Source organism: Triticum aestivum, chromosome 4D, assembly GCF_018294505.1.
Source record: "Triticum aestivum cultivar Chinese Spring chromosome 4D, IWGSC CS RefSeq v2.1, whole genome shotgun sequence".
Classification (NCBI taxonomy): Eukaryota; Viridiplantae; Streptophyta; class Magnoliopsida; order Poales; family Poaceae; genus Triticum; species Triticum aestivum.
The window spans coordinates 301,861,870-301,880,327 of NC_057805.1; the positions used below are offsets into that span (position 1 = coordinate 301,861,870).

The window sequence follows — 18,458 nt, forward strand, 5'->3', positions numbered from 1 at the left end:
CTCATGACCAAGCTATTTTATGTGCAGTGCAATTTTAGTGCCAGCTTTCAGTACATAAAAATTAGAAATTTCTTTCCAAAGGCCATTCACTACAGGAATCAGCTGATTTGCCGTCTGCCATGGCAGACGGCAAAGGACCAGAAAGCTGACGGCAAAGGTCTTTGTTGTCAGCCGCAGACGGCAAACATGAACGACAAAGACAGTTACGGTAAAGAGCTTCTTTGCCGTCTGTTTTCAAACAGCGGACGACAAAGACATTTGCCGTCAGTTTTCCTAGGCAAGCAGACGGCAAAGAAAGTTGACAGCAAAGGATAGACGTTAGCCACGTTAGGTGTCTAACGGGAGGCTTTGCCGTCTGCCGGCTGCCACCTCTTTGCCGTCTGTCACAGACTCTTTCTTTGTCGTCAGCCAGAAACATTACAGATGGCAAAGAATTTTTTTATTAAAAAAAACGAACAAATAGTCCAAGTGCAGAGGCGACGAGGAACGAACTGAGGACGAACACCATAGTATCCATCAACACTGTTGTTTCAAGAATCAACAACGAACGAACGGATTTCACAGGACAAAACTATCCATCATATAGCTTGCTGATCCAAAACAAAACTACTCTGTTTAACAAGACGAACAAATTACACACGAACGGATTACACTGCGTTACAGTACAGGTGTTTGATCTGGACGAACGCGCCTCCCTGCAACCATCCCCTGTGCCATGCTCGCTGGAGAAGCAACAACCAGCAGCCGCGCCCCTCTGCCTTCTCCTTCCTTTCTCCATGGACAGGAGCACACCGACACCACCATGGACACCCGAGGAGCTCAAGCCGTCCGCCGCCACACCGGAGCTCGCCACCCTCGTCCGAGCGCTAGATCCATTGGACCGCACCAACTACGTCAGCGCCAAGCCCCATCGCCGGCAGAGAAGAGAAGTGGAGGTGGAGGCCCGCGGCATGCGAAGGCGGGCTGCAAAGGAGAGCAGCGAAGGTGAAGGCCCGCGGCTCGGCTGCTGGTGCTTGGAGGCGGGTGGCTGCTGGTGCTCGGAGGCGCGCTGAGAAAGGAAGGCAGAGAGCAGCGTAGGGGCAGGCGGGCGAGGCCGGGCGGCTTGCGGAGGAGGCTGGCGGCGAGCGGGGGCGGGCGAAGCCGGGCGGCGCGTGGAGGCGGGCTTCGGTGGCGTGGCAGAGGCGGACGGCGCGCGATGGGGGACGAGGCGCGGAGGCCGGCAGGGGCGACGGGGGATGAGGCAAGGGCCGGCGAGGTGTTGGCCAGGGCCGGGGGTCGAGGTGGTGGCGGGCGCCGGCCGGCCGGCCTCCTCGATTTGGATCGAGAGGGAGAGAAATGAGAGAGAGAGAGAGACGTGCGGTGGGGGTGGGGATAAGGGAGAGAGAAGACAGGGCATGGGGCTGGGCGCGTGGGTGCTGCCCTGGGCGCGCGTGCGTCGTGGGTGGCTGGGGTGTGTGTCTGACGGAGGGTGGAGATGTGCGTCTGAGATCTTGCCAAGTCATCGATCTGCGTGATCGATCTGTGTGCTATGTTTCCTCTTTGTCGTCTGCCAAAAAATACAGACGGCAAAGAGCTCACTTTGCCGTTTGCCAAAAATAACGTTATCTCTTTGCCGTCCGCCCCCCTTTGTCGTCCACTTTTTTGCTCTTTGCCGTCTGCTAGCAGATGGCAAAGAGGGGGCCGTTAGGTTTTTTTCTAAGCAGCTCGTTAGTGGGGCCCATCTCTCTCTTTGCCGTCCGCCAGCTGACAACAAAGATTCTTTGCCGTCCGCTAGCGGACGGCAAAGAACTGGCTGATAGCAAAGACCTTCTTTGCCATCAGCCAGTTCTTTGCCGTCCATTTTATGTAAGCGGACGGCAAAGACCTTCTTTGCCGTCAGCCAGCAGACGGCAAAGAATTGGCAGATAGCAAATAAGCTAATTCCAGTAGTGATTGCCAAAATAGGAGTCACCATGTTCATCAAGTCTTACAGTAGCAATGATTGTAAATCCATGGTTTGTGTTTAGTATGACATCCCTGCAGTCTTGATTTATGTAAAGGGAAAGATTGTGCACTACAGATTCTGTTGCATAGCAAGGGACGTGCTGCAGAAAATGGTAGGATTGTTAAAGGAAATATGGTAACATGCAAATATGGGCCCAAAAATGAAAGAACTGTACAACAGTTGAAATCGAAGGACAAAAATCTATAATTAAACAGATAGGGTAAATGTGATGTCATGGAAATATGAGAGTAATCGAAAGAACAATACATCATTAATTTGCCTAATATAGAAAGAGGTGGAAAAAATCCCCTTTGATGTATATGGTGCATGTGGCACCTTTTATCCAAATATAGTAATATTTAGTACATATATGTTCAGGAAAGTAGGCCATGCCAACCGATTTAGGGTGAGATTGAACATACCGCGCACATCCTCAAGTCATCTGGTATGGTGAGATAGAACTCCATGGATGTCTGGCGGAGGCCGCAAAGTCCAGATGTGTCCGCGCACTGTACACTCTATGAATGAAAGAAAACTCTCAAATTAGCTCGAATGAAAATGAATTCACAATGATTTTGGCCGGGTGATTAAAGGAGGCAAATGAACTGGGATCAAAGATGAGATAATATCTCATTAAATTAGTTACCTTGTTGTCCATGAGAAAAAAAACCTCAGTACAGCGGATTCCCCAACCGGGCGGAGCTTGGTCGACCGCAAGCAGCATAGAGAAAGTCGATGGCGATAGGCGGCGGCAAGCGAAAGTGGTGAAATGCGGTGGGGTTTGCCGGCAGCCTGGCGGCGGCGGCACGCGTCGAGCTAAGTGGTTGCCGCCGTGATAGGCGCTGCCATGCATAGACGCGGAGGAGCTTGTGCAGGTGTGAATGGGACCGGAGGGGGTGGCGGGCGGGTTGAGGTTTTTTTTACATGGGAATGGTGAGAGTTTTCCTTTTCTTTTTGGAATTGGGTGGTGAGGGTTTTTTGTCCCACAAAGAGTTTCGGAGGCAATGCTTTGCTAGAGCCAACCGTGTGTGATTGACGTAAGAGGCAAAATGAAAGTCATTGCACACGGTTCCAATTTTGGGAACCGTATGCGACTAACGTACTACCTCTGTCCTGGTTTATTGGTCCCGTTTGTAATTTGTACCAAATATTTAACTAACAAATGTTTATGCATGTCACAAAAAATTACATCATTGAACACTATGTTCAAATACGCATCCGACGATATAATTTTTGCTGACCTGCACTAACATTTTGACAGTTAAATCTTTGGTCAAAATTTAACACAAATTACAAAGGGGACCAATAACCAGGACGGAGGTAGATTCCATCAACCTAACTGATTGCATCCATATCCCATATTTAGACATAAGTAAACATAGATTAAACATACTCAGAAATAGATAATAAGCGTACACAAGTATAGTTCAACCATCATTAATACACTACATAGCCATACATAGTTCGATCCCACATCTCATCTCATCTGCCGGCACGATCATAAAGCAACTCCAGGTACTCGGCGTACGCGCCGTGCGCCACCCTGCGAGAATACTTCTGATTGAAGGAGCCAACAACCCGTCCTCTTGTATGCGCCAGACCACTTTGATACGCGTCATGAAGCTTGTGGTTGCAAAATGGGCATCGATAGCCGTCGTCCCAGGTCCTAATACGCTTGCTATGCATTCCTGCATAAAGCTCCCTCAGGATTTGCCTCTTGTACCTCCCCTGGCCATCTTCATCCCCGCTTTCCACATCGTCAGACAACACCTATACAAATAGTAAAGAAAATGTGGCGTCAAATTAATGTTTACAAACTAATCTCTAGCGAACATTTGGCAGTTGCCAAAATTTGGCATCCAATCAATTTTTACATGCCGTGAAGTAGGATTAGGAAGTTATGGCTATTTTTATACATATCCAGAGATTATGGTTCGGTTTTTAAGCACAATCATCTATGTACATACCAATCTTGAAGAAAATAATGACACAAACATATATGTAGGTCATTCGAAATCAATTGTCAAGTCCTGGCTAGGAATTATTAGCACGAACACTAACCCTAGTCGGATTACTAGCAGAAATCATTTGCACAGATGAAACAACTAATCACTTATCACTTGTACCATTCAAACAATCAATACACTACACGGATCTAACGAAACTTACTCAGATTTCATGGATTGAGAGAACATAATCATAGGATTTCTATTCCAAAAAGGGGGAGGCAGGAGTAACCAGAGAAACCCTAGGATCTATTTGACACATAAATGGGTATAGATGACTAAGCAGTTGTCCGTCTTCGTTGGAGTCGTCGCCGGAGTGGTCGTCGGAGTCGAAGCCAGGGTTGTCGCCCGAGTCGTCACCGGAGTCGGTGTGGACCTCCGCCTCCGGCTATGGAAGCTCGACGCCGTCGACGATGCCAGGGTGCAGCGATACCTCGCCGGCGATGACGGCAACCTCAGTCTCCATCTCCACGCCGTGCTTTGGTGCTTCAGCAGCCCCGGCGTCGCCACTCCCTTCGATGGGGCGTTTTGGCAGCATCCTCATACACTGACGACTTTGAGGACTGAGAGCGGCGTCGAGGATGCAAGTGGAGAGAGAGGATTGTGTATGTGGCGAGGATGGGGGTGCGGCCACTCGGGCGGCGTGCCATTAATATGGAGTAGTGGGAGAGAGGTGGGCGGCAGTCAAACCGCTGGCTCGCCTCCCGGTGACCCTGCGCACCAGACTGTTGGCATGCCTACCGTCGTTTCACACAGCTACTCGCACGCCTCCCGATGACACTGCGCAGCGAGCACACCTCCCGTCAATTCACACACCTGCACGCACGCCTCTCGGTCTGCCTGCGCGGTGGACTGCTCGCATGCGTCCTGTCAACTCACGCTTGCTCGCACAACACACGTATATTGTTTTTCTATTTGGATGATTAATGCTGCCACTTTATTGATTAACCGAAGCATGGCACGTATCCATTGTTGGTCTAACGCTCATGGTTCGAATATAAAATACGTTTGGGATATTGGTTCCCAATTATTAATGATCTCCCGTTTGTAAGAAGATAAAGATTACATCAAAACTGGTCTCAAATTTGACAAAGAAAAGTACAATGCCACTTTGTATTGGTGTCCATGTGACAACACGATAAGTTTCAAGAATTTCAAATAAGTTTTGGATGTACTAGAATTTAAAAATCAAGGTTTTCAATGTTTGAAATTTCTTGCACGGGGAGTAAACATGCACCCAGTGAGATACATGTGTTTTTGCAATCCATTTAGGTGCACTGTCACGTGTGCATGTAGCTCAAATTTGATTTTTGCACATTATACCCCTAGAAAATCAATCAATGTACTAGAACGTCTCTATGATCTCTGTTTTTTTTTCAACATTAAAACGTCCCTCCTTTGGTAACATATGTTCACCGTGGGATAATTTAACATGCATCATAGTTGCGGTGGATTTATGGTGTGTGCGCGCGCGCGCGTCTGGGGGGTGGCGGGTGGCTCGCAGTACACTATAAGTCGTGAGCCATCGTGTGGGTTGGCCGTTTTGTGAGGCAGGTGCCACATCAGAGTCGTGAATTCATTATTTAAAACATTGCGCACAACCCTTTCATACATACATGTTTTGTCCACATGCAGTTGATGGTTGTCCTACACGACACTCGATACTCGCGTGTGACGTTTTTTGTGGCCCCACGAGGTCGTCGTCCATCTTTTTGACGAATGACCGACAGTAAGGTTAATTTGACCAGTAAAATAGTATCTTTTTTGTTTGTATTATAGGATAGCACTATTCTGATTATTCTGATCACAGCGCGTCCTATAGAGGGGCGATGGGATGTTCCTGGATTTGGAAAGGCAGCCCACCCGATCGGCGCCCACCTTATCCACTCCCCGCGCTGACCTTCCCCGCAACCTCCCCGACCAACCTCCCTCCGCCGCCTCCTCGGCTCCGGCGCGCCTCCCACCGCCGGCCCCTCGGCCCCGGCGCGCTTCCCGCCGTCACCTACACCGACCCGGACGCACCTCCGCCGCGGCCCATCCCTGCCAGGACGCGCCTTCGCTGCCTCCCGCCCTCGGGCACGACGCACCTCCAGCCGCCCCCCCCCCCCCCCCCCCCCCCCCCCGGTTCCCACGCACCTCCCGCCGCCGCCCTCCGGGCCCCGATGCGCCTCCCGCCGCCGGCCACCCATCGCCGACGCCGCAGGCTGTGGATCCAGCGGAGGGCTTCGCGGAGTCGGGAGCAGAACCTCGCTCGCACACCTGCATTTGGGCCGCCGTCGGAGGGCCGTGCGCTAACTCCCTCCTGCCTCGCTCAGGATGATCGAACTGCATCACACGGAGGAGTAGACCCGCTCGCGTGGCTGGCTTCTATTCATCGCCGTCGGGGCTTCTACCTAGCCGCTTGGCATGTCGGTCAGCACTCCCTCCCCCTCCCTACAGTCGTCCAGCTCCACCCATCTGAGCTTCCTCCAGGTAGCACTCACCTGCACCGTGCTTCCCACACTGTCGTGCATCAACAAGGAGGCAAGGTGCTTCTCCTTCTCACCTCGGCCAGTGGCTTCTCCTCCTGAAGCTAACACTTTCAAAAAGACTACAATATCTGCTCTGTACGTACCTTTAGCAGAATTAGGTGATGAAAAATATTGCTCCTTTTATGTATTGTTGATTCCATACTTTTTTCTGTTCTTAGAAAAAACTCATATGCAATAGCACGCTCTACTGAATTTTCATCAGTTATACTGCCCATATTACAAACAGTTTAGTTTATTGACAAGAGAAAGATATCATCAGTACAACAGCAGCAACTTTTAGCGCATATAACTCATATACATACAGCAGTTTAGTAATATAAAAATCAATAGTTCAAATATAGTTGGTACAAAAGAAATAGTTCAGAAAAAAAATTACGTGTCATTTTAATAAAACCCGTAAATATGCGCGAAGCTCCAATGCATGCCCAGATCAGTTTAGATACACAACATTCCATGTATGTCCTACAGTTTGTACAGTTTCCTTAGTTTCTTCCGATTCGTACTTTCATTTTGTTAAATATGTCTCTTGAAGAAATCCTTACCTGCACAGCATTCAGAGGTGGAAGTGTGCAGAGACGCACCGTCCAAGTCCCAATTGCCCTGACGGTGACCCAACACCATCACAGTCCAGCCCCGTAGCGTCAGGGAGGTCGAGGCCATCGCGAACAGAAGTCCACAGCAGAAGGTGACGGTCAGCGTAGCACTTCTTCCATCCCATCCCATCCATGTTTCAGATATTTCTGATTTTGGGTAGCAACAATGCATAATGTATGGAAGCCAGTCAGGCCCGCATGCACTGCAGCTGCTCACTTCCTCATCGCCCGCTGTCGGCGACAACACTCCCTTCCTCCAGCGCGTCACCGGCGCGGCCAACCACCTACACCGGCTTCGGCTGCAACCATGGCACCTCTTTTTGTCAACCTCTAGCATGTTTTTTGTTTCTTGATAACAGCCTATTGCTTATGCTTATGATTTGTTTGTTCTACGGATATGAAGGTTATGCCACCGATAGCTCAAATCCTCTCTCCATCAACTCATGTAAATTGTCGCATTTGACACCTGAGAATTACTCTCCCCAGGATATGAAGAACCCAGCCGGTGCTTCTTAGTTGAGGCATGTCAGAAGCTCCCCTCCTATCGTGTAGTGGTACAAAACTGTGTGTGGACGCTTTGTTGTGTCAGCTGCAGAAGTTCAATGCAGGGAAACAGGAACTACGCCATGTACAAGGGCTATGTGCCGGCATCGGTGAAGTTCTACTAAGCTATACGCCGGATTTACTGGTCATTGGTGAAAAAATCAGTTATTAAACAAACACTTTTTCATATGATGTCAGCCAAAAGAAATTGTGGATGTGCTGTCCGCGTGTGTGCGCGGTACACTGAATTGAAAAAAACTAGTTTTATCATGTTTATTTCCATATTAGTTTTATAGTGTTTGTTTTTTGTGTTCATGGACTAAATTAGGAAGTTCAAATTTTATGTTCATGGATCCAAATATTAAACATTGCAAAAAGATGTTGCCATCAGTGTTTCAATTGTTATGTGTGCATTTTAATTTGCTGTAATTTTTTGCATGACATACATGACCGAGTTCAGAGCACACTTGCGTTCATGCATGCAAAAAATGGTTGTGTGTGTCTTCGTGCAATGGGTAGTTATTTTTTCTTTTTGCGTATAAAAAGATAGAAGTTCAAACAAAAAAATGCAAAAATTCAAAAAATATGTGACAAAAAAAGATCGTTTAATCTACCAGCGAAAAAATGTAAATCCACACAAGAAGTTCGATATATATAAAAGTTATGTGTATGTTTTATCACGTAGGAAGCTAATTATTTTTTAAAAAATAGAGTAGTTAAAAATTCATTATTTTTTATTTTCTATTACAAATGATAACACCAAAGAATTCTAGATTGAAAAAAAATTCAAGAAGTTCAATTTTTTTAAAAAGTAGAATAGTTCAGTGTATATGAAAATCCAGATTTTCCTCGTTACTAAATAATAAACCAAGAAATTCAATTTCAAAAAAAAATGAAGCAGTTCAATATTTATTACAAAAACTCATATTTTTCCCGTTACTAATGAATAAACCAAGAAGTTCAATTCGAAATAACGAAGAAGTTTGTCATTTATTACAAAAACTCATATTTTCCCATTTCTAAAAATACGCAAAGAGGTTAAAAATTGAAAAAGTGGAGCGGTTTGATGTCTATAAAAATTCTGATTTTTTTTGCTAAAGGGTAGCGTCACTTTTTGCATTTTAATTTTTTTGCAGCAATTCCATTTAAAAGAAGATAATCAATAATTTCATATTAAAAAACGAAATAGTTTGATGTACACAACATACTCAAATTCTTCTTTGTTTCCATGCAAAATTAATGTATGAAGTTCAATTTTAAAAGGTTGTATGATGTTTACTTCAAAATCATTTTTTTCCTTTTATAAGAATAAAACTAAGAAGTTCAAACTAAAAAAATAGAGAAGTTCAGAGATAAAAAACCTAGGATTTACATGCTCAATTTTGAAGAGTGTTTTAGGACTTGGGGCTAAAAAAAGCAGAGAGCGATTCAAAGTGATAACAGCCTGAAGTTCACGTGCTACATGGTGTGTGTTTCATATGAGAAAAAAAAGAAATAAAAGGTAAACTCTAAAAAAATTGGTGCGAGAAGTTCAAGTGCTTGGTCAGGGGAAGTTCAAAAATACTTGTGAGAGAGGTTCACCATGTATTTACATGTGCAAAACCGCACAAAAATTATTGTTTTGGTGAATTAAAATAATTCTCTCAATCAATTACAAATTTAAAACAAAAATGCTCTACATTAAAAAGTTTCTCATATTCAACAACTTTCCAAGGTGTATAAATATTCTTCTTCCAAAAAAGGTTAAAACAAAATGGTGCATGTTGTTCGAAACAAAAGCTTAACCGTATTAGAAAAAGTTATATCTTTTCAGCAGGTTTGCAAAGGTATATTATTTGTGCAACTCCGATGTATAGGTGGGGAATTACGAACAGAAAAACGTGACAGAAGTTCAAGGTGAAAACAGCTGGAAGTTCAACTACTACACGGAATGCGTTTCAGAGGAGAATAAAAGAATACAAAACCAGAAGCCTAAAAGGTTTGTTGCAAGAAGTTCACGTGCTCTGTCCGGGGAAGTTCAAAAATTCCTGCGAGATATGTTCACCTTGTATTTCCATGTTTGAAAACAAAAAAAATTGTTTTTTTGCATTTTAAAATAATTCTCTCAACCCACAGGGAAGTTCAGTTATTATTTGGGAGCAATTTGATTTCAAAAAGAAATTAAAAATTCAAATTATAAAGATTAAGAAAATAAAACCACGAAGTCCATTTTAAAAAGATGGAGAAGTTCGATGATTATAGAAACTCAGATTTTCCTCGTTATTAAAGAGTGGAAACAAGAAGTTCAAAAAAATAACAAGAAGGTCAACTTTTAAAAATAGAGCACTTCAAAATTCATAAAAGATTAATAAATAAACCAGGAAGTCCATATTAAAAAGATGGAGAAGTTCGATGATTATAGAAAACTCATATTTTCCTCGTTATTAAAGAGTGGAAACAAGAAGTTCAAAAATAAAATAACAAGAAGTTCAACTTTTAAAAATAGAGCGCTTCAAAATTCATAAAAAAGGGTTAAGAAATTGAGATAAATATTTATAAAAAACTCAGATATTTTCACGTAACCGAGAGAAGTTCGATTGATAACTGTCACAAGTTCACGTACTACACGGTGTGCATTTTGTATTAAAAAAATAAGAAGAAATTAAATACTAAAAGTTTTGTTGTTATAAGTTCAACTCCTCGGTCGGAGAAAGTTAAAAACAATATTGTGAGAGATGTTTGTACAAAAGGAATATCATTTATGTAACACTGACGAAATGGATGAGAAAATTACAAACGAAAATACGCATAGAAGTTCAACGTGAAAACAGCAGGAAGTTCGGCTACTATAGTGAACGAATTTGAGATGAAAAACTTTCAAAACCGCCGCGAGTATGAAAAAATGATCAACACGGTAAAGTTGCATGTTTACATAAGCTTTCTACCGGTATATTAATTGCACAATTCCGGCGAGTGGATGGAGAGGTATGGGCAAAAAAAGCACGTGAAAAACAGAGTGAAGTTCAAGTAGACGTGCCAGAAGTTCAGGTTCTTCACGCGGTGCATTTTCGAAGAATCTGTTTCGCGATAAAGGCAGAACAAATGATCTCGTCGTTTTTGAAATTACTTCAAAACGGCTAGGAATTAGAGAAAACCATCAATATGAAAAAGTTTCGCATTTTTCGTAGCTTTTCAACGGTATATTATTTGCCCCATTCCGACAAATTTTGTAGAAATTATAGCGAAAATAAATTTTTAGCCATTTTCAAAACTGACTTAAAACCGTAAAGAATTGGGACAAACAATATATAAAAAGTTTCGCATTTCCTCAACCTTTTCAACGCCATATCATTTGCTGCGTTCGGACGCACAGTTAAAAAATTAGCTCGAAAATACAAACTCGGTGGAAATTATACCGTTTTCTAAATTACTTTTAAACCGTTCAAATTTAGAAAACACTTTCAATATTAAAAAGTAGCACGTTTTCATAAGCTTTCCAACGCCATATCATTTGCCTCAATTGGATTAGCCTTTTACAAATGACATCGAAAATACGAACTCGGCTGTTCGGTTGGTGAAATTTTATGATCTTCCAAATTACTCTATAACCATAGGGAATTAGAGGAAACTTTCAACATGTGAAAGGAGAGGTTTTGCAGCAGCTTTCCAATGCCATATTATTTGCCTCATTCCGATAAACGGTTTGGAAATGCGATCAAAAATACGATTCACATTTTTTGTTTGAAGAAAAAACGGTTTTCAAAACTGCTCTTAAACCGCTTACAGTTTGCCCAAAATTTAACTTGGGTCATGATAGTCATGTCCATAGCTTTCCAACGGTATATAACAAGCCCCATTTGGGCGATGTTGGCGGAAGTTCAACCTAGCACAGGGGGAAGTTCAGGTCGAACAAGTCAGGCAGTAAAATTGCACAAACGCGAGTTCATCACGACCCGAGTGCAAAATCCGCCAATGAGCGAGATTCCTATTTAAAACAGGTATTTAGTTGCTAGAAAACGTTTCTAGATTACACTAACATCATATAGAACACGACTAACCAGAATAATTCGCGCGGGGAGACACGGTTGCGAAGATAGCCCGAAGGTCAGGTTCGTACAGAGGGAAGTTCAGGCGCGTTACTCAGGCAGGCCAGGTTGTGATCAGAATATTATTCTGATCTCGTGATCAGAGTAGTGTTTATGTATATATATATATATATATATATATATATATATATATATATATAGAGAGAGAGAGAGAGAGAGAGAGTATGTGTCGAAGAGGTGGGATGGGACTAGCATATATACTATACGTACGGGTTCGTGAACAAGTACACCTCACTCAGTGTCGAGACTTTTCGGTTTTTGAGGCACGTACCACATCAAAGTTGTGAAATTGGCTATTCAAACATCACACAACACCTCTTTGGGCCACATGCATCCATGCAATGGTTATCCTAGGATACTCACATGTGACGCTTCCATCTGTGGGCCCACGAGGCCATCGTCGATGCATGCATCACTTTCACCTACATCGGGAGAGGTTAATTAGTTTCACCATCAAGGAGGATTCTTTTTGGGTTGTATTACAGTAGGAGCATATAATATGCGTCCAAGAGGGGGAAGCGGACCATCATATGTAGTACGCTTCATGAACCTCGCTCTATGCGGGGACTTTATGGTTTTCGAGGCATGTGCCACATCAAAGTTGTGTTTTTTTGGTATTCAACATATGTTTGGCCCACATGCAAAGCGATGGTGGTTGTCCTCTCACACCCACTCAAGCAGTTATCAGCGATATCGATGCTTTCCATATGTGGGCCTGCTTGGTCCATCACTACTTTGCCTGACAACGAGAGAGGTTAATTTGACTTAGGAGGGGATTATTTTTTGTTTGTAATACGGTATATATAAGTCATGCTCTAGGATGACATGATACAGTTTGAGCACACACATGCATGTGTATGCATGAATCCCTCCCATCTAGTCGAAGTGGCTAGTACCACGACACGTCATGAACCGATCTCGCTCTGTGTGGGGACTATACGATTTTCGATGCACGTGCCACATCAATGTTGTGAAATGGTATTCAAACATGCATGCACGCATCACCTCCATACATATGCATGTAGTGGTTGTCTTCGAATGGTACACTCCCTCGCATGGTTATCGGCAACAAGCCTATATATTCGTGGACCCGCGTGGACATCCATGATCACCTTGATCGACAACAAGATATGTTACCATGGCGGATTCTTCCTTTGGTTCGTGTTATTGTAGTATAGGTCATGGTGAGATTCAGACCTAATTAAGTTTGAGTGCATACTATGCACGCATGCATGCATGAATCCCCATCATCGGCTTGAAGTGTGGTGTGACATACATATGCATCGTAAACTAACCCTCACTCAGTGTGGGGATTTCTGGTTCGAAAGCACGGTGCCACATCAAAGTTGTTCCATTGTGTATTCAAACACACCTATCCATACATATGTTTGGGCCACACGCAGACAGTGGTTGTCTTCGGGGACTAGCTACTTGCGTGATTATTGGCGAGCTAGCCCATCTCCGGGGTCGCATGGATGGCATCACTTTGACCAACAACAAGAGAGAGGCTGTACGACCAAGGTGGATTATTCTTGGTCTGTTTTATGATCCATCTTGGTGAGATGCCTCTCTAGCCCGCCGGCTGAAAGTGGGTGTCTGTGTGGGAGGGGGCTGCTACTTGGCACTTTACTAGGTGAACCTCCATGGGGGGGCATGCATTCATAGCTTAGGATTCCCTTCCCGCCGACCCGAGGTGGGGGGGGGGCGTGGAAGCAATACCATGCGCTTTGCGAGATAGGTGCCACATCTAAGTTGCATTTGGTATTTGAACGTCAAACCACCGTTTTCATACATATGTTTGGTCCACATGCAAGTGTGTTCGTGTTCTGACCCTCTCCTGCGTCATTTTTCGCCAAATTTATGAACATTAGACAAGTCAGATGACGCAACAGTCATGGTTCACTCACACTAACCGTGTGCCACGCCGGTGCCCCTGTCACGCACATCCCCACAGTACATTGGGCTCCACGAGGCTTCCCCTCTCAAAAATATCTACCCGCCCGCAGTTTTTTTCTATTTGATAACACACGGTTATCACTACAAAAAAAATACACTTCCGTGATGATACGTGTTTGTCACAGTAGGTCGCGTTTTTTGTCATGCATGTACATCCATGACAATTTTATAACAGAATCAAGATAGTCATACCTGTGCTGTCGTAGAAGTGTTCCGTGACATTACCAAAATTATCATCACGGAAGTGTCCACTTCCATGACGATAAATCGTACGTCACAGAAGTGCTTTCGTCAAGGGTGACCGACACGTGGCATCCACCGTAACGGAACGCCGTTAACCTATCAGGCCCGGTTTTGGATCCGATAACCCGCTAACAGCCCCGACCAATGGGGATTTTCCACGTGTAAAATCATCATTGGCTGGAGGAAACACGTGTCGGCTCACCGTTGGGACAGATGTCATCCACTCATTGGACCGAAGGCGCCTATGATACATCGACATGTGGCACAGCCGAACAGAGGCCCATTCCTGTGAAAAGGCCAGCCCACGGAAAGCCTGTTAATGGCCTGTTCGCATATAGCCCATTTATAGCCCGCTAACCCAGGGCCCGTTACGACCTATCCGAATTAGGCCCAGTAGCGTCATCTGGGCCGTCCAATATGATTCCAGCCCATTTTAAGTTCCGGCCCATGTATGGCCCATGACGTCTTTCGGCCCATATGAGGCCCTTTGTAACTCTTGGCCCATTAACGACCCGTGGTGAAACTGGCCCGTAATGAATAGTGTATCACTTTATACCCATTAACGGCTCATTAATCCATTGGGCCGTTTGCAGCCCATGTTATCTTTCGGCCTTCTCAGGGCCCATTTATTCTTGGGCTCATTTCCAACATTCGGTTACTTACGGCCCGTTACTGCCATTTTCTGCTTGTGGGACAAATTCAGCCCGTGGTTACAGTCGGCCCGTTTGTGCCCCGTTAATACGTTGGGCCGTTTTCATAGTATCATCAAATACGGCCTATTAACGACGACCCGTTATGGTCGGCCCATGAACGGACGACTCCAACTCTAGCCCGTTTACGGCCATAATGCGGTCTGTTTTTGGCCCATGTTTGGCCAATCGATCATATGACCCGTCTAAGGCCCATTGATGATACGACCCGTAGAAGGCCCATTGTTTCTATGGCCCGTAGAAGGCCCATTGTTTCTACGGACCGTAGAAGGCCCATTATTTCTACGGCCCGTAGGAAGCCCAGTGTCACTACAGTAAATATGTAGCCCATGGCCTGTTAAAGGTGGGAAACTACTATAGGTTTAGACCTGCTAATGGCCCAAGATGATTATAGGCCCACGTTTTGGCCCATATGAGTAATGGGACGGCCTGAAGACCGACAACACTGAGATCCACTGAACCTTCCGGCGTAAATTACAGCATACCGACCAAAGAATAAACCTAGACTATACAACAAAGAAATTACGGCATATTACATCCACTTGGAATCAAAGTTCGCTACCGGTGATAATAAAGCGCAACATGACCGCGGATTACATACACTGGGCATCAAAGGTCGCCACTAGTGCATATAAACGCGCCGACAAAAGAATATACAAAACTGAGAGCACTTCAGAAGGCACTAGACCTGGCAAGCTCGGGCCCCGCAAGCAGCCGAACAAGCTGATGAGACCTCAGTTGTGTTAACGATAGATGCTTCATCCCTAGCTGTATGGCACCATAGTGCGCAAGGCAGTCCCTCGACATCTTCATTACATCTTTGACTTCAAGTTGGAGCTGAGCTGAAGCAAGCCTTTCCGCTTTAAGTTGAGACTGAAGAAGTCGAACTGATTGAGGCAGCGATTGCACACAGGTTGTCTCAGACCTGCTGGTGAGTAGCTTCAACTCACTGTCTTCATCAAGACAGGACCTTGGGGTCATCTCGCTGTCCTCAAGATGGTTTGGCTCACTATCTTTCCTAAAGTTCTGCCTGGCATAAGAGATACGAATCTGAAAGAGAAACAAGGAGACACGTAACAGGTTTCACAATTATATAAGCAAATAAATGGATCTGTTCTGCATAAGGAACATGTTTTTACAACTACAATTTAAAACTGGTAGTTGTTGCAAACATCCAATCAGATGTAAATAGCAGTGGAGGAAATGATGCCTATCCAAATCTATACTAGAACAAAGTTTGAAGGCTTGAGAAGGATGAACTTACATTACGTGTTAACACGGGCTGGACAAAGCCCTTCTCCATGTTGATGGAAAGATAATTCAATAAATTCCCCAAAGAAAATTCTTTATAAGCGTTGCCATTATTCTACATTTTGCAAAGAGTAAATATAGATCAAATAATATTGGAAGAAATAGAGGATAATGAAGCTCAGGTGCAGACTGATGATACATAATCAAATAGCAATTAATTAAGTACAGCGTTACAAGGCAAAAGGTACTAACAAGAGGAATGCAGACATCAACGTGTGTAGTGGCATTGGCTTTATTCAACATTTTGGTAAGAGTAAATGTAGATATGATAATTTGGAGAAAGTGGAGGGTAGGGCAGATAAGATGCAGAGTAAGGCTAGACAATCAACTATCTCACGATGCATGTACAGTAATACCACCACTGTCCGTTATTAGTTGTCGCTCAAATGGATGTATCTAGCACTACTAAGTTCTAAATACATCCAATTGATCAACAATAATTCGATACAGAGGGAGTACATGACAATAGGTACTTACATCAGCAATCCAAAACTTCATAACCATTGTGTTAATTCTACATTTATCTAAGAGTAAATATAGATCTTATAATTTCAAGCAAAGGGAGGATAAAGAAGCGAACATTTACAGTGATGCTACATAATCAAACAGCAATGAGTGTAAGTATGCTGACAAAGGGCAAGAGGTACTGACAAGAGCAATGCAGAGCCCAGTATTGTCGTGAGATCCTATGATCCTTTGAGCAAGGAGATTTATCTGAAATTAGTTTTCATACAAGAGAGAAGGTAAGGCACATGCAGAAATTAGGAGTTCAAATTTTGAATTGATATCATAGACAGTACCTGACGCTGGGCTGTCAGAAGTTCTAATAGGGGTTTGGCCACTGGAGTAGGGGTAAAGTCTGTTACAGTTGGGCCTGTGTTTTCTGTGGCTGCTGATCTATCTGATTTAATAGGTATCACTACCTTTTCCAAATACCTAGTTTGTACTCCTTGAGGATCTGCAATCACCCTCTTCCTTTTGGACATCTATTACGAAAGAAAAACATTTGACTGGAAAAACATAGTATGACGACACATGGAATAGGTACAGAAAATGGATAGGTATGGCATATACTCATATATGATGCTTAAACTAAGCAAATGGTGTAACAAAGTAGAAGTAATGCAAGAGGTCAGATGCAAAATATGTGCGACCAATACAACCTTGCCAAGTTAGAGCATGCACCTTGATGGGTGAATAAGATAGGCCATCCTCCACCATGCCAAGTTTGTTAGCCAGTGGATTGTTCCGCAATATTCCTCTCGTGCGCCCATTCTCATATTCATTTTGATAATGTTCAATACCCGACATGCATGAAAACATAAAAACAAGTGAGATTATCTTTGTAATGCAGAAGTGATTCTAATCCAATACTTCCTCCCTCTAAACCCCTTTGTACTATCTCTGCAATTATTCTAAGAGGTGCCATGCATGCTGTAATTTGGTGTGTGCATTAATATAATGTGGCCTACTACTCAGAATATGAGAGCTCCAGAAGTGATGATACTTCGCAGATGACAACTTCAACATATAGTAAAGAAGAACAAGTCGACCTGACGTGACAGATTCAAAATATACTAAGGGAGAATAACTCGACCTAACCAGTCGACCGCAAGAGAAGAGGATCATCTTAAAGAAGAGCAGAAGAGCAAGCAGATTGAAGATATTACAAGTCTTTCTATACAATGTCGGTTGGCCACCCATGATGAACCAGAGCGCACAAAGAAATACCATTCCTTCCGGTCTCTCCATATGTGGCTCACATGCATTTCGAAACTAAAGTAGGAACATTTAGCCGACCAATTAAACATATCTCAGTTTTACTAATATCAACATAATATTAGATTTGAATTTGTACAACTAAGCTTGTTTAGCTCGATGGGTGGAGCAGTGCTATTACGACACGAACCACGTAGGCTGATCGTGGTCATCATAAAATGGGGAAACCGTAAGCATGATGAGTGTAGTGTTGACCGTGGCAGTGGGATGGCAGATCTGAAGCTGCAAACCGTGCAAAGGGTAGTTAGCAACTGATATTTGCTTTGAAATAACAACTAAGATTTGGTATGGACAAGGAAGTACAGTCAACAAGTGACAAAGAAATGCAATTCTACTGTCTCTCTATATGTCGTGACATGCATTTGGAAACTCAAGTGGGACCTTTAGCTAACCAATTAAATGTGTCTGTTAACTAATATCAGTATCATAGCACACTCATATTTGAACAACTAAGCTTTGGAATTTTGAGTGTTGTGTTGTTTAGCTTGAAGGGTGGAGTAATGCTAGTATGACAGAAAGCACCTACGCAGATCATAGTAGAGTAGATAAAAGGGGAAAACCCTAAGCATCAAGAGTAAAATCAGGAAAGTGGAACTAGCTGGACCAGTGGGTGGCGCACATGCTTTTCGAAACGAATATAGGAACATTAGGTGACCAATTAAACGTTCTCGGTTTTAGTAATATGAGCATCATATCAGATTCGTATTTCAGCACGTA

At 43.8% G+C, this 18,458-nt stretch overlaps 1 long non-coding RNA gene across 2 annotated transcripts; it reads left to right on the forward strand.

Moving 5' to 3' along the window:
* Positions 1-6,098: 6,098 nt before the first annotated feature.
* Positions 6,099-7,931, forward strand: LOC123097567 (uncharacterized). Of its 2 annotated transcripts, XR_006447374.1 has the most exons (3): positions 6,099-6,596; positions 7,072-7,206; positions 7,601-7,931. It is a non-coding gene; the product is annotated as an uncharacterized lncRNA (long non-coding RNA). The 2 variants fall into 2 exon arrangements; XR_006447373.1 differs by having other exon boundaries at positions 7,072-7,931.
* The last annotated feature ends 10,527 nt before the right edge of the window (positions 7,932-18,458 follow it).